We start from the raw sequence: 7,234 nt of genomic DNA, 5'->3' as shown, positions 1-7,234 counted from the left end.
GGTGCGCTCGGGCAGCTGCAGACGCTGCTGCAGACACCCCGCTCCCTCCCGTGCCGCACAGCATATGGCCCGGGGATTTAATTTCCTCGGGCCGGTGCTGCATATGGTGACTGGCAGGCTGTCATCCTTCTGCATTCCTGCCTACCTGCTCCATGCCCTCCCCATGCGAGATCGAGCTTGCCAAGCTGAGCTTTAAGTCAGAGGCAGTGCGAGAGTCCAGCGGCCGTGCAGGGCTCCTCAGCTCTCCAAACATGCACAGTGGCTGAGATTCACTCAGGTCCTGCTGGGAAAGTTTCCTCTGCAGCCCTAGCCACTTTTCCTGCAGAACGTGAAACCCTCAATAAATGAGAGGTTAGCCCCCCCCTTTGACAAATCCCTGTGTGATGACGAGGAGCCGTGCTGAAGCTTTGGGTAGCGGGCACCGTTTCCAACTCCATGTCCACATGGTGTGCTTGCAGATCATCTGCAGGTTTGCTCACGCTCCCGTGTTAATTACCAACCTCTCACAGGAATAGCTTCCACTCCGCAGGCTGTTCAAGCCGAGACTGGGTCGGGGATTTTGTGTTTGAGCACCAACGGGCAGTCAGCAGCCTGGCTGTCTGTTCTGCTGGAAGGTCCCTGGTGCGAGCAGCGCTGGCGGTGACAGCAGGAGCGTCGCTGCTTCCACTCTGTCTCGTCTCAGCAGGGCCCTACCACATCTGCACGCAGCAGAGGCAGCACGGAGAGCAGCAGCATGGTGCCTGTGGTCACCGGGTGCTGGTGGACAAGCAGCTCTGCCCCGGTGAGGATGGGTGCGCTTCTCCCCTCCTGTCCAGCTCGGCCATTCCCCTGCAGCATTGCCGTGGCACTGGGGTCCTCTCGCTGGCATTGGGAGGAACAATCACGATGCATTTTGCACATAAGGAGCATGACAAATGGATTTGCCGTATTCATGGATTTTGTTTTTTAACAAAAGCAAAGACTACTAAAAATGTAACCACGTTACCCTGCTGCTGTTACAAACAAAGCTGAGTCTCGCTCATGCCTAGCAAATATTGTGAATCATTCACCTTTGTGCAGGAAACCAGGGGGCCCTTAGGATCGCACAGCCCATCGGGGAAATCCTTCTGTTTTGTTCTTCCATGGAGCCGAGGTTGCAAGAGCATCCTATCAGGTGGGCACTAAGGGCTTTGCTGGGTGTTTGATGCGTGGGGTGAAGATCCTGGCAGCACCTCTGGATCTGGGACACTGCTTCCAGGACAAAAACTGTGGTGTAAAACCTCGCAGAACAGCGAAGCTGCTGACAAAGACATTTTGGACACCTCTGAAGAGGGGCTGATTGCGTTAGCACAGCACTCAGATGAACAGTGTGGTGAATTCCTGCAAAATTACAGCATAGTGCAAGAAATTTCATACTCACAGAAGTAATCAGTAGTGTGGTCATGCTGGGTCTGCTGCTGGACAGGCACAGCCGAGCAACGCATCCCTCGCTGCAGAAGTTTTACAGCCAGAAGAGTTGCAGCTCAGCTGCAGGGAATGTGGAGAAAGCTGTTTCTAAGAGTGATTACATCCTCTAAAATGCACATATTGAGTTGGATTTCTGTAACACTTGCTGAGCTCCACAAGGGCAGAGATGAGGGATGGCTGTCCACCATGGGATATTTCAGGGAGAAGCAGCTGTCCTTAAACAGAGTTCTTGCGAAAGCCACCTGGTTCCTGTAACAGCATGTGGGGGAAGCACCACCAGGTTTTAGAGTGTTTTTCCAAAACCTATCCACTAGCAGACAGCAGAACAAGAGGCTTTTTATGGGGGAAATGAGACAACACTTGAGAATTGCAAGAGAGGGATCATTTGTCTTAAAAATATTTAATGTGAAGTGCAACATTTGTGGCCCAGAGCAAACCTGCAGATGTGTCATCCCCATCCTGTGCAAAAAATAAAATAAATAAATAAATAAATAACCCCAAACCAGCCAAAACTTCTATGTGCTAGTGGAAAACCCACGTGCAAGCCAGAGGTTTTTCCTGGAGAAGAAGAGCCCAGGCAGCTCCTGCAGGGAGAAGTGATTTTCCCAGCGTTTCAGAGGACATCCCTGGCAGAAGCAGGATGGGGATCACAAGGTGCTGGTGCTCACCACTGTGCGCTCCGGGCTTTTCCACTCCTTCCTCCCCCCACCTGCAGATTTTGGGGGACAAGCAGGGGTGGCAATGCCGTCCCCCAGCATAATGGGTCCGGCAGCTCCAGGCTGAGCTTTGGCACACGCTCGTGTGTCTGCGTGTGCATGCAGGTGGGCTGCGAGCACCGGGGCCTGCTCCAATTCCTCCTCCCCAGCCCCACAGCAGCAAGGGCAGCCCCGGCGGGGCCCGTGGCCATCTGATGGGTGCTCCGGTGCTGGTGGCTGTGTGCTGGGGAGCCTGGGCTCCGCTTGCTGGTGTGGGTGCTGCTGGCACCCAGAGGAACTGGGTGCCCCAGCTCAGCCTGGGGGGAGCTGGTGGAAGGAGCAAAGGGGTGGCACGGCCCTGGCACTGCCTGTCCCAGCTGGGCTCGTGTGGGTGCAGCCTGGCATCTCCCAGGCAGTCATTTCTCCAGAGGGCCACGAGGTGGAAGCATTTTCCAAAAACTCCTGCGGTGCCCTGGGAGCGCGGGGCTCCTGCCTCTGCCTTCAGCAGGGTGGGCAGGACGGCAAAGGAGCGGAGGGGGGGGCTGTGGCGTGGGGAAAAGACCTGAGAAGGGCTGAGTAGGGACATAGGCCGCAAGGGCAAAAACCCCATCTCCAGGGAAAGCTGTCCATGATGTTAGCTGCCGGCTACCATCACCAAACTGATGGGGTTACCCCTGGGTGTCTCACCCATCCTCGCTGCAGGGATCTCCCGCAGCTCAGAGATCTCCCAGCCAAGGGGAAAGAGCCTCGTGTTGTGCAGCTCGGAGGCAGGAGGGCAGCAGCACGCACTGCACAGAGCTCCGTGCCCTGGGTCCCCCATGCTTGCTCCACGCAGACAGCCTGGTGGTCGCTGTGTGTGCCTGCCGAGCCCGATTAGAGCCCAGACATCCCTGAGATTTGACCAGGCTCCTCTCTTTCCCCTTCCAAACAGAACAGAGACCTGGATTTATGGCAGCTCTGTGCAACCCCCTTCCCACCCAGAGGGGGACCACCAGATATCCAGACTCCTGGGTCCCTCCCTGTGTCCCCACGCACCGTGCCCAGCTGCTCAGAGCCCCCGGGTCCCACCAGCAGCCTGTGAGCCTCGCTCCCTCCCTGCCTCCCACCCGGGGCAGGCAGCAGGGACCCGTCCCTGCTTTCTGGGGTCTGGCAGCACCCAGGTAACCCAGCCGGGAGCTGGATTTGCCTCTTGGCACATGCCTGACACGGGCTCTGGGTGCTGAGTCACGGCCGCTCAGCTGCGCCTTATCAGGCGGGCGAGCAGGCAGCTGCTCCATCCCCGCTTGGCCCTCCCAGGCAGGCAGGAATCGCTGGCACCAGCCTGCCGGGAGGCTGTCCCAGCACAGCACACTCCAGAGGTCCTGTCCCAGCCAGGAGAGCTCAGCCCATCGGCCAGGGTCCAGCACAAAGCAGGCTGCAGAGCCTCGGTGAATCTTCTTACGGCCATCAGCCTAGGCAGCAAGACTCCTCTCCTGCATATCCTCAGAGTGTGTGCTGAAATATGTCCCCAAAATGTTTTGTGAGAGATATAAACGGAGAGGATAAAAGAGTTAGCAGCAGGGAAAGGCACTGAGGTCTGCTCCATCACAGAGGCTCCTGCCCAGTGCTCTGCCATCCAATTCCCATCACCCTTGGGCAAGTCCCTTCACCTCTTCTCTGCTTCTGCCTCTGCAGCTGGGCATTGCCTTATTAGCTGTGTGTGTGGAGGGGTTAAGCATAGTAAGAACCCAGCAGGAGATGATATACACAGCCATCCAATGGGTGCTGCACTGCTCTGATAGATGCTCCCACAGTCGGGAGGTGCTCAGCATCCAGATGTTTATGGGGTAAGGCTACAAACAGCACCAGTTCCTGGGCAGGATTGCCCTTCCCTGGCTGGCCCTGCTGCTCCCCCAGGTCCAGAGCAGAGAATTTGTTCCGGCATCCCTGCCTGTGACAGAGTAAATGTGCAGAGTCCGGCTCGGTATGCAGAAATGCCTTGACATTTAGCCTTCCCTTGCGTTTGTTTAATAAGTAAACAGCTAAAAATAAGTTGGTTATACCCAAGGGGCTTTTGAGAAGCACTAAACCAAGAGAGCTAAGGCTGAATGCTGGGTAACAGAACTGGTATTTTCCTCTCACTCTCAGTTCTGCATCAAAGTACCTTTATGGGCTTTATTTATTCCTGGCTTGAATCAGCACGAGCACGAGGAGAGTCAGGCTCAGCAGCTGCAAGTGCAGACCTCTTCCGTGGTGCGAATTGATTTAATCTGTGAGACAAGAGCACAGATTTACCCAGAACAGTCCTGCCTAAGACCTGTGTCTTAGAAACAACTGCAAAGACTGTGTTTCCCTGCAGTTTTCCCTCTGCTGTGGATGCTCAGCAAGCCGAGGGCAGGATGAGGCTGAGGGCATGCAGTGTGCTGGGCTGCGGCTGCCCCGTCTGCAGGGCAGGCAGCGTGTGTCAGAAGGGATCAGAGCCTCCCCCAGCCAGAAGAAGTCAGCAGGAAAGTTTCTCTGCAGCCTGCCAGGGAAGACGATTTCAGGCTGTGCTTACAGCAGGTGTGCAGTGTGTGAGCAGGAGAGGGGACCCAACACACCGTGAGAGCACCTACTGCCTGGGGAAAGACAGGGCTAACGAAATCATGGGTGCAATCAGTTAAGAGGCTCATGCTGCAGGTTCTCCCCACAGCCTACCTTGCAGGGGGCTGCGTGCACCAGAAAACTGGTGTTTTCCTCCCGTCCAGGTGCCCCAGCACCAGTTAAGCCCAGAGCGGAGGTCCTGGGATGCGGGCCGGCCAGCAAGGCGTCATCTCACCCCCAGGAATGTCTCTCTGCCCATCGTGACCTTTGCACGTCTGCAAACATACAATGCACATGTTTGCTGGGAAGGACGGGGCAAGGTCCTCGCCTGCCCTGCCTGCCCCAGCCAGATTTATTTTCTCCCAGAAGAGAGAAAAGCAGCTGGGCACTTTTTGGGGTGCTGTGGCTGCAGAGCCCTGTCCCGGCAGCTCCCCTCTGATCACAGCACCTTCATCCCCCGAGCTGCTGAAGAGGGAAGGACTTGGGAAGGAAGGACTTGGGAAGGAAGGGCTTGCTCTCAGCACGTGGCAGCCGTGGATGCGATTTTCCTCCTTTCAGCTAACCGCTGCCATCTGCTCCAATTCCCCGATTACAGCAGCAGGGCTGGGGGATGTTGGGCTGGCAGCAGGCGCTGGGGGAGAACATCAGCTCCAGCAGCAGTGACAGACCCGCAGGGGCTGGAGCAGCTCCCAGGCACCACGAGCTCGGCTGGCACATTGATGGAAGGGGGGATGCACCCACTGCTCTGCCTGTTAATCATCCCTGGCCGTGCCCCTACCACACCTGCCCTCCCCAGGGTGCATTGCTCTGTGCCCCCCTCCGCATGGGTCTGGCACTGAGGGTCAAACCCTCTCTTGGCTCTCTTTTTTGGAAGCCTTCTTGCATTTATCATCCCTCTCACGCCTGCATCAATGTTTTGGGAAGCCAGAGCTAGGCTACATCACTCATTTGGGCTGAAAATAGCTAACAGGCTGCGAGGCAAGCAGCAAATCCTGGCTTAGCTTCCTGAGGCTGTCAAAGTCAACAGTGAGGGAGTCCCTTTCTGGTGACACCCAAGCTGTTCTTGCTGAACAGTGCCAGCCCGCTGCCATGGCTCCTCCTTTTCCATCCATCCCTCGCTCCGGCAGGAGGCTGGGAAGAGCCTGTGTGATTTTTCAGCCAGACCTCCTGCACCGCCCAGGCCAGAGGTTGCACCTTGCTAATAGGGGTCTCAGTGGTTTGGGCTGGAAAATCACTTCTGATGCCCTGCTCTGAATTGCAGAGTATTTCTTGTATGCCTGGTCTTGGTCTAAGCAGGGACTCCCACTTTCTGCTGGCAGGAAAGCACCAGGTGCTTTGCTGGTGGTCCTGGTGCACGCTGAAGAGGAGAAGCACTTGGTCAGCTCGGTTTGCCCGGGCACGTCCCCCTGCAGAACTGTGACCCTGGCCCCAAGAGGAGGCAGATTTAAGTCCCTTGGGGCACTTACTCATCTCTTCCCAGCAGAGGGGACGGGCTGCTCAGCCTGCAGCTCACCCCATGAACTGCCTCGAAAAGGGAAGCTTGTCAGTGAGTCACTGGGATGGAGACGGATTGTTCCCTAAAAACATAACTTACCTCCTCCCTGGACTTGCTTCACACAGGGTCATCAGGGACAAGGTCTGCTCCCAGGAGCAAACTCCTCTGGGGCTGGGTTTGGCTGCTGTTGAACTGCAGCAACTGCCCAGCACTGGCCCTGGGCTCCTCTCTGCACAGCTCAGATGCTTTAACCTCCGTGAAGCACCCGCCGAGCCCACCTGGAGACCTTCAGGCAGAGCACTTGTGCTCGGTTCCTCCAGGTCCCGTGGCCGGGTGAAGACCAGGAGGCTCTGCAGGACCCGAGTGTGCCGGGTGGTGCCAGCCCAGATCTGCGTGCCAGCCTCGCCTTGCTGCGGAGCAGGGAGGGCGAACACAGCCCTGAGCCAAATGTCACACCCCAAGGCCAGGCTCACCTCCGATGGTACCGCTGGCAGGGCAATGGATGCTTTTTCTCCAGAGATCCTTGCTGGGGGAGAGGTTTTGGTATCGGTTGTACTCTCACTTGTGCATTTTTTCTGGCTTTGTCCATTGTGCCGCCGGAGTTGTGCAGGGGGTGCGCTTGCAGCAGTATCCTGGAGGAGATACTTTGAGCATCTTTTGTACTTTCTCATAATTTGGCAGCTTCTGGTTGCTAAGTGCGTGGATCTCTGTCCTGGATTGGTGGGTTTGTTGTTATGGTGATGCTCCATGGACAAAATTAAGGGGAGGTGCTGTTGGATTCACCCGTTTGCTGTTGGCCTGACAGCTGCCGTGGCCAGCTGTGTTTTGGCCAGCCCCACTTTGTGGACGGTGACTTTATTTTGTGTGCAGCATGCAGCAGGCTGACTTGTGCAGCGATTTACGCTGCCTGCAGTTGCAAGGCAAGTGGTGTTTACAGGGAGCCTGGTCCTGCATGGGCCAACAGCAGAACAGGGTTCATCAGGGCTCGTTGTGTGTGTTGTAGGGCACCTGCAGGGTGACATCGAGGAGCTCCCTT

This window comes from Cygnus atratus, chromosome 24 (assembly GCF_013377495.2).
Source record: "Cygnus atratus isolate AKBS03 ecotype Queensland, Australia chromosome 24, CAtr_DNAZoo_HiC_assembly, whole genome shotgun sequence".
Classification (NCBI taxonomy): Eukaryota; Metazoa; Chordata; class Aves; order Anseriformes; family Anatidae; genus Cygnus; species Cygnus atratus.
This window is presented reverse-complemented; position numbering follows the sequence as displayed.